Source organism: Dendroctonus ponderosae, unplaced genomic scaffold (genome assembly GCF_020466585.1).
Source record: "Dendroctonus ponderosae isolate FM_Combo_2020 unplaced genomic scaffold, Dpon_F_20191213v2 Dpon_F_20191213_1, whole genome shotgun sequence".
NCBI lineage: Eukaryota > Metazoa > Arthropoda > Insecta > Coleoptera > Curculionidae > Dendroctonus > Dendroctonus ponderosae.
In genome coordinates, this window is record NW_026017110.1 from 14,373,296 (window position 1) to 14,381,841 (window position 8,546).

The following is an 8,546-nucleotide window of genomic DNA, read 5'->3' on the forward strand; positions in this document are numbered from 1 at the left end:
AACTAATTTGTGCTTAATTGTGAACAGAGTACGCAATTAATATTAAAGTAACGACCTTTCGACAAAAGAGGCAGTTATTGTAAAGAACAAGCTGGACGCTTGTAGCTGCGGTACGAAAGCCTTAATGAAATATTTTACCACTTAAGTCGCCGCATTGGCAAATGTTTATTATCAAATATATTGCCCAGTTTCCACAAAGCTGGCACAAATTGCAACAGGTATTTAGCAATATGAGCAGACATCAATTAGCTTAAAACTTCAATTACTCAAACTGAAATTGTGTGTTTTAGCTTTTGAAATGACACTCACATTCCGTTTATTATTGAAATAATCTAAGTCACAGTCAAAACTTTATAGTAACTATTTTTTTTACCTACTTTGGCCACTTAATTTGGTTGTTTCACTTGCGTGTTTTTTTATATATTTCTGCATTGGCGAGTTAGTTAATACTTCATTGTACTTCCTAATTACTGCTGGAGATCAGAATATGTCTGTATTATTGTGCCCATGAGGTACGCAGTGATTTTTTAAGAATGATAAACATAATAAATCTACGCGACATGCAAAAATATCGCGTAGATTAATAAATTTAAGATTTCAATTAATTTTCAGCGAGCTATTTCATAGACGTTGCCAACACGAGAACCGAGAGCACAATTTAAAGGCATTAATTAATAGAGCAAAACTCGAATGTTGCTGTCTATCGCGCCTAAAGCATAAAAGTATTGAAAGAGGAAACATTGTATCAAACAAATTACTAGACTAATTTTCTTTATATTCCTAAGTAGAAAATTCAATTAACACAATTTATCAATAGATTACTGCTTGGTTTGAAATATCAAGATTAAGACCTCGTTAGACGCAAACTGGAGACGTTTAGTCAGTGAGTTACATCCTACATCTAAAAGCTAAAGAACACGATGCAAAAATCAAGCAAAATTTTGCATATTTACACGTATAGGCGCTATGCAGATGTGCTATATATTATTAACGAGAGAATTAATCCAAAATGAATATCTATTAGTATATTACCAATACCCTTACGACTATTTAACATGTTACTCCAATTTTTCATTGACATATTTATCTATTGTACCGAACTGTTTCATTTTCACTTGCGTTTCCACGTAATTTGGGCGCGACTTTTAAACATATGTTCGCCTTATTGGATCGACTGCAACAACATAAAAACCTTAATTTGAAAACATTTTCCGATGCTTTAATAACCGAAACTATAAATAATAATGCGAATAAATGGAAAGATGGAGTATTTTTCCAGCTTCACATTAAAAATCTTACAATTCTTGGAGTGTCAACATTAACAGTTAATTTATTACAACAGCCCATTTGTTCAACGTCGAAACCGACAAAGATAAACTTATAAATATACGGAAATTAAGGCACCAAATTGTAGCGAAAATTTTTTGAATCAATTGTAAACTGTTTTGACTAAAATCCTCTCATGCAAAAAATATCTGCCTAAACAAGGCGACAAGCTGTTTCAAACATGTCAAATAAAGTTTCTAACTGTTCGAATTGATATTTACTAAGAAGTACCAAACCCTGTGTATGTTCTTTCTCTTATAGGTATACAGGGTGTTACGTAAATATGTTAAAATATTGAACAGCATGTTCTCCTAGTTATTTTAGAGGGGGGTCTTCCTGAGAATTTTTTTAATTTGAGGTTTAATTTTTGAGATATTTGATCTCCAAAATGGCGAAAAATATTAGTATTTGTTGTTTTTCTTAAAAATATTAAAATTGTGTCTTTCTTTCTTTCGTGTTGTTCAAAAAAATTAAATCGTTTCGGATTAGTCAAAATTTTCCAGACCGTTAGATTGGTAGAGATCAAAAAACTCCTATAAACTCGCTTCTTAGACCTACCGATCTAAACGCGCTCGATTTTTACTTCTGGGGAGATTTAAGAAATACGGTTAATTCAACAGAGGTGAATTCAATCGAATAACTTTAAGAAAGAATATTTAATATTTCTAGTGAAATAAGAACTTCAGTGCAAACTTTACGGTCTGTAAAWTTTAATTTCATTAAAAGACTGCGATTATGCCAAGAATGTCAAGGTGACCAATTTTAACAGCTGCTAACTTAACATTAGAATGACTATTTAAATTTAATTTTGCTTGTTTATATCGTTGCGCATATTATTACCATATTTTTATTTAAGTAACATTTATTCAAACATAATAGTTGTAATCTGAACCAAAATACACAGTTTAGAAAATAAATTTAGGTTGTTAGTAATCAACTAATAATGCGTACTAAAATTGTTATATGAAAACGTTATTAGATTTTTAGAAATTAACTTAATTACTTACAGATTTGGAGAACGGCAACGAAAACGATTTTATTTTTTGCGGGCAAACTAGTGGTCTTAGGAAAAATCAATAAGAGATTAAAAAGTTGGTAAATAGTACTAATATTTTCCGCTATTTTGGAAATCAAATAACTCAACAACGAAACGTCAAATTTAAAAAATTCTCAAGAAGAACCCCCTTCTTAAATTACTAGAAGGACACGCTGTTAGAATATTTTAACATATTTACTGAACACCCTGTAGATTTGATGGAAAGGAGCTAAGAATAGGCATAACATTGGAGAGGCTCAACTGATGTTTCTAAATAAATACTCCTATTTTCGATTTTATCGAAATTCTGTCCTCTTCTTCCAAGTGGCCAAAGTGTGCCGTATGCTAGACAACCGATATGCTTCACATGCTTTTGTGGCTGCTCGATAACTTAAAAATCACAGTCTTGGCAAACTTTATCAAGCAAGGAAAGTCGAATTATGAAAAAAGGAAACATTTTTTATTAACAACACTTTAGAAGACCATTTCGAAGCATTTGAAGCAGCACTGTCGTAAATTGAAACGGACTTTTCTTTTCAAAATATCGCTTACAGATGCTGTTCAAAATATTCGTATACATTCCAGTCCGACTTCTTATTAACGTGAATAAATAGTAATGACGCCTGTAAAAACGACGATTATTTGAAATAGATTTTGTTAGCATTCGAGACCAGAAGACGCTTTAATCTAGAATGTTCTAAAATTTTCGATAACTAAAGCTGCGTCCTCACCGACTCGACACTGTCGATCGACGTTGTCGACTTGGTGTGTGGGAAAAATGAAAATAGACGGTGCATCGGATTGAAGATTTGAGACATAACTGAAAACGCATTATCTGTGCTGTTTCTTCGCACTCCATGCAAATAAATTTAAAAGATTCCAAAGATCAAAAATCCTTATTCTAAATATATCCAGGTCGTTAGCTGTAAACCCAATATTTTCTTGCAAACATTACTTACAAGATTTGTCTTCAAATTTGATTTCTAAATATGATGAGGGTAGCATTCTAGGTGAGCCTCGTGCAATATGAGCGATGCTTTTAATGTGACACTTTAGGCACAACGGGCCTCACTGTGTGGCTTATTTCCACAGTTTTTGAACAAGTTTTTAACTTTTCTTTGAGCAAAGGTAGAACTTGCAGTAGATAAGTCCGACCTCCGTCAAGCTGATATCCAGATTTTTTTAATCTGATATCCCGATCTTATTTTAAAAAGTCAACAAAAAAAGTTAAATTACTGTGTAAGTAGATACCATGGGTTTTGTTTAAGATTCTAAGCGTGACATCTACCTCTCCTAGGGGATTGAAACAAGAAATCCAAAAATATTCTTGAATTGAAAATTGATGTCTTTTCGATTTTTAAATATTTTTAATTGAAAAAATTATTTACAGATGGGAAGTTTTCAAATTGACGCCCCGTATAATAATACGACAAAAGCGTACTGAAACATGTGGGAAAATACATATCGTTTGTAAGGACTAGTTTCCTGGTTAATCTGAATTTGCCTTAATTTTCAATTCAAAATTAAATTGAGAGTGAGAAACACTTGTCATCATTGGCGATCAATAAGAGAAATTATTTTATTTTACGAGGACTTTCGTCAATCAATCAACTAATTGATTGAGAGTCAATAATTCATCAGTAAACCTTCAAATATAGAAAGCAAAAAGATCCGCTTTAAATTCTGGGACAGATCCTATCAAAATAATTGGTAAACTATTAATCAAGCCTCTATCAATTGCTAGCAAAGAGATTTCAAAACTATCAAAATCAAATTCTAAATCCTAGGGACATTAAAAAGAAATTCATTGAACTATCGGCAACTAGTTGGAAGGAAAATAAAAGAAACTTCCCCATAAAAAGCCATTAGAAGATATAATATTTAGTTCTTGGCCAGTTCATTAAGTGTTATCAAACTAAACCTAATGCTGAATATCATAAACGATTTCCAAAAGCATACTCTTATGGCACGGCATAGAAAAATTCTCGTTTTTCTATGAACCACCTTTTACCTTCCAATCTCTTGGTTTTCCGTAGCCCTGTTTTACTAAAAAAAATTACCCAAATAATTACGTTAAGTATCAAGATAACATGGAACTACGGAGCTAACTACTAGCTATAAAAAATAATAAAATATTAGTGTTTTTTAGCTTCTTCAAGTCTTCAATCGACCTCTACTGTCAATTGTAGGTTTAAATAAGTTTTTTAAACCCAACTGATGACGCTGAGAAAGAATTTTCTTGATGGATTTCGCAACATTTATTGGATTTTGCGGCATAAATTTGGTCAGTATTTATTTTTCGAATGAAGTCGAAGTTGCATTTAAGACTTAATTAAGTTTCTTAATTCCGGTACATCTGCAATTTTGAAAATGTTTTTGTGGTTTTGGTCCATTCACTGAAGTGTGAAAAATACCCCTTCATACCTCTTATAAACTATATATCATAAAAAGAACTATTCAATTTTATTGTCCATCTATTCAGTAGTCATTACTTTAATTAATATTTCTTGGGCCAGTAATGGCAGCGATAAGCGTGTAAGACATTTCGTAGAAATACCAGAAAAAGTTTGTAAATTTAAAAACCATGACAGAAAAATAAATTTGCCATTAGGATTCCTAATGACTACCTCGAAGATAATAAATTTTGTATTATTGGCTCATTTTGCCTAATGGTAATATTAAACGGCGTGCGGTCCGCTCGTTATTACACACGAAGCTTCGAAATAATTTACATTGGAAGTTAAGGGCCAAACGAATGATCCTAAAAATATACCTTTCTGTCCATAAATAGATATCACGAAACTGGTTGTTGCGCGCTCTATTTAGGTTCAGCCTTATCAAGGTTAAAAGAACTACATTAATAAATGCGATCTAATCGACCTGCCCCGAAATCAACAGGCCTACATTTAGCGGAGTTTCGGGTTTGCCCTTCGGTTATTTAATCGATATTTGCAACAGGTAGATTTCATTTAATTATGTTTATTCGATTAGCTAACTCGAGGTAATTATATATGGGTTGATAAAGGTGTTTATATATAAGTTGATACATAAAACAAAAGCTAAAATTGTTCTAAAAATTCAAAGAAACTCTTTTTAAATATAAACTGCGATATTCTCATTTCTTCTGCCTATGTATAATGAGACTTTTAGCTTTATAGATTCGATTGTATAGATATATCTATTTTTGACGGCTTCCCCAGAATGGTCCTTAATATATATTTTGTATCCATTATCTTATCAGAACATCTCGTATTAGAACGCCATTTCATCCATGTTCCCACACCTAAATCCGCAAATTTCATTAGTAAATCTAAATATTTCCAATTTAATTGCAACTCATGGATAACGTCTTTATTATTATTTTTGCGACAAAAAGTTCTTCTTTATAAAAAGTTCTGCATGTTCTCGAATGTAAAACGCAACAATCAAATTTATTTTTTTTTGCAACTGTCTGTGCTTCAGAAAAAATGTAAATTTTGCTCAAAAGTTTATGAAACCTTTATTTTTGACAATATGGAAAAAAGTTAATCAGAACTAAGCTTTACTATCAAATATTAATTGGTCCTGATAATTAAATCCTGCTACTTTATCAAATTAGCAGGCGTTAATCAGTAACTAATTAAATACAGAGAAACATAGATTCAAAAAAATTGTGGAAAGGAAGTTGTAGGTAAATTTCGGTGTTTATTTCCCATACTTTATTTGAACTTTATTGATCATTTACATTTCTGAATTTAATTCCTCACTCTTCAAGATAACCCGTATTGTATAAGAAAATACGTATACAAATAATCGATTGGCTTCCTTGCATTTCTCCTTTTAAGACAATATTGGTTATCTCAAAGCGATTATTTTGCATTAAATTAATCAATGATTCAACGAACATGTTTGTTTCGCAGGCCGGCAAATGGTTGTTGGCATGAAAACAATTGATAAGGATGAGATGCAAAGTAATTCATCACTATTCTTGATAATATTTGTGTATAAATGCGAACTCAAAAATCTCGAATCAGTCTCGTTCGGATAAATATCCTAGTTTTTTACTCTAAAAAAAGAGCTATGAAGTCGATTTTTCTGCTGGCCCTTGTGGGCTTTGTAGCTGCCATTCCTTTGGAACGAAGCCCTGGTCTCTATAAATCAAAATTAAGCAGCTATAAATATCAAGGTAACAGTGTTCCAGAAAACGTAGCATGTCAATTCAACCAGATCCAAAAAACGAATTTTAAATAAATAAATAAATAAATATGAAGTAGTCTGTGTGAATACCAAAGAAATTAACTAATTATTTTAAGGCAGTTAACTCTATAACTCACTTTTAAAGTTTCCGTATTCATATTTTCAAAAACAATTGGGAGTCGCCTTATCCCCAATCGTTTAATATGCGATCGACCATTAAGCACCCTGCACAGGTCCTGTTTAAACCCAACAGAATGTGAATAAAATAAAATGTATTAATGGTTATAAGAAAATAATGTACATGATATGCATAAAATTTAATGCATGTTGTCGAATAATCTATTTATTACAACATATTCTCGTATTCATTCAAACATCATTAATGTAGTCTGCTGGATTCTTGCGGCTTAATTGATCATGCTTTCTTTCACATGAGTAGTAGACCAGACCAGCCAACATCAATGCTAAAAAATGATAGCTATTAATTATTATTATTAATTATTAAACGGGCATTAGTACGCATTTAATGCACGATTTATTTAATGTACGCATTTAAACTTAATTATTTTCAAGGGGAAAAGGGGCTGTTAATTTCCTAGTGTAATTTAACGATTTAATCACGGCTATGACCAAAACCGATGTAAAAAAATTCAGAAACTCTGTTTTAAAAAATGTCCTGTTTAACAAATGTGTTTTTAGCAAAAGTTATGAATTTGAAAATAGAGACAGTTAAGCAGACTATAAAGTCTTGGACACGCTTCCACTACAACAGATTGTTTGTTTATGGATTCAGAATTATAATCCACTAGCGCATAATAAGACTTTTAACCACGTGGAAAATTAGTCGTATTAATCTACTGCATAAATTAAAACTTCCTAAGATACATTGTGTGTAATAACTTACACACCTGTTAACCTAATAAACTGTTGTATTGTAGTTTTTAAGGAATGTAAACGCTGACGCTGTTAAATTTTCAATTGAAGAATTTCATAAATTAGTTGACTACTATGCAGATATTTTAGCGGCCAAATATTTTAGTAAAAAATGATAATTTATTTGGTAAATATAAACATGAAAGTTATACAAGATGTTCTCAAAGAAAAAGTGCTAGCGAAAAACAAATTGCTCGACACATTTTTGCCTCGAAAAATGGTTTTTGTTGGCTGCAAACCGTGATAATAATACTTCACCGTTATCACATCATGCATTGCTTTCCCATTTAATTTTGCACGATCCACAAGACAACATAATCCATGTGAATAACACTGTTCAGCAAAAACAACTCCCGAGATTAACGCTTGTCGTTAAAAGCTCAAAGTTCGTCGGACAACCGTATTGCTAGTTAATCAAGAGATTGTCTGGAGTGTGGATTATCCCTAAGCTAATTAACTCATTTATTTAGATTTACATTGATAAAGCTGACCGGGGAAAAAGGACTCCATCGAAACGTTAACAATCGGAGGTTTGTTTGCATTTATTTACATACAATTTTAACAGCAATTTTGTTAAAATTAGCAACACAAGGTCGGCGAATGTAAATAGGATTAGATTAAGCATTAACTGATAACATTTAGGAATGTTTTCCGGGCTCTGAAGCCGTGGTCTATGGGAATTTCTTCCTGACGTTGACGTCCACAACTGCGATGGACATTATCAAAGGCGATGAGGCAGTGGGCGAAGTGATCTCCCGTGCTTTCCGACTAAGACTGACTCAACTGCTGGATTCCCCGTCGTATTTATGCAGCCCAGCCGTGTGAGCTCATGCGTGGGGGATGGGTGGGGGTTCCAACGCTTCGGCGCACATGCTGTTTGGCGCAAAACGCGCTTCCAATCTGGATTGAGTGCCGTAATTTCTTCATTTCTTTTATAAATATTTAAAGACCAAAACAATTTTAACAAATTGTTTTGGTGTTTAAATATTTCGATGGCCTCTGGTGAGTCTCGGGTAGTATCTTTCAGATTGGTGCAGAATGTCCACTTCGTCGAAGCGTATTTGGTGGCCGTCTA

General features: G+C 32.6%; 1 protein-coding gene and 1 long non-coding RNA gene across 3 annotated transcripts in view; one reads left to right on the forward strand and one right to left on the reverse strand.

Moving 5' to 3' along the window:
* Positions 1-8,546, forward strand: part of LOC109538991 — a 133,485-nt gene that overhangs the window by 81,460 nt on the left and 43,479 nt on the right. Inside the window, exon 1 of one of the 2 annotated variants that reach the window (XR_007280474.1) lies at positions 6,349-6,527. The exons of the other annotated variant lie outside the window; for it this stretch is intronic. The gene's annotated coding sequence lies outside the window, so the exon portion shown is untranslated. Of the gene's footprint in view, positions 1-6,348; positions 6,528-8,546 lie in introns of those variants that run through there. 2 annotated transcript variants of the gene reach the window in all.
* Positions 6,862-8,546, reverse strand: part of LOC125502695 — a 6,372-nt gene continuing 4,687 nt past the window's right edge. The window contains exon 2 of the long non-coding RNA XR_007280476.1: positions 6,862-7,002. This is a non-coding gene — a long non-coding RNA (uncharacterized LOC125502695). The remainder of the gene's footprint in view (positions 7,003-8,546) is intronic.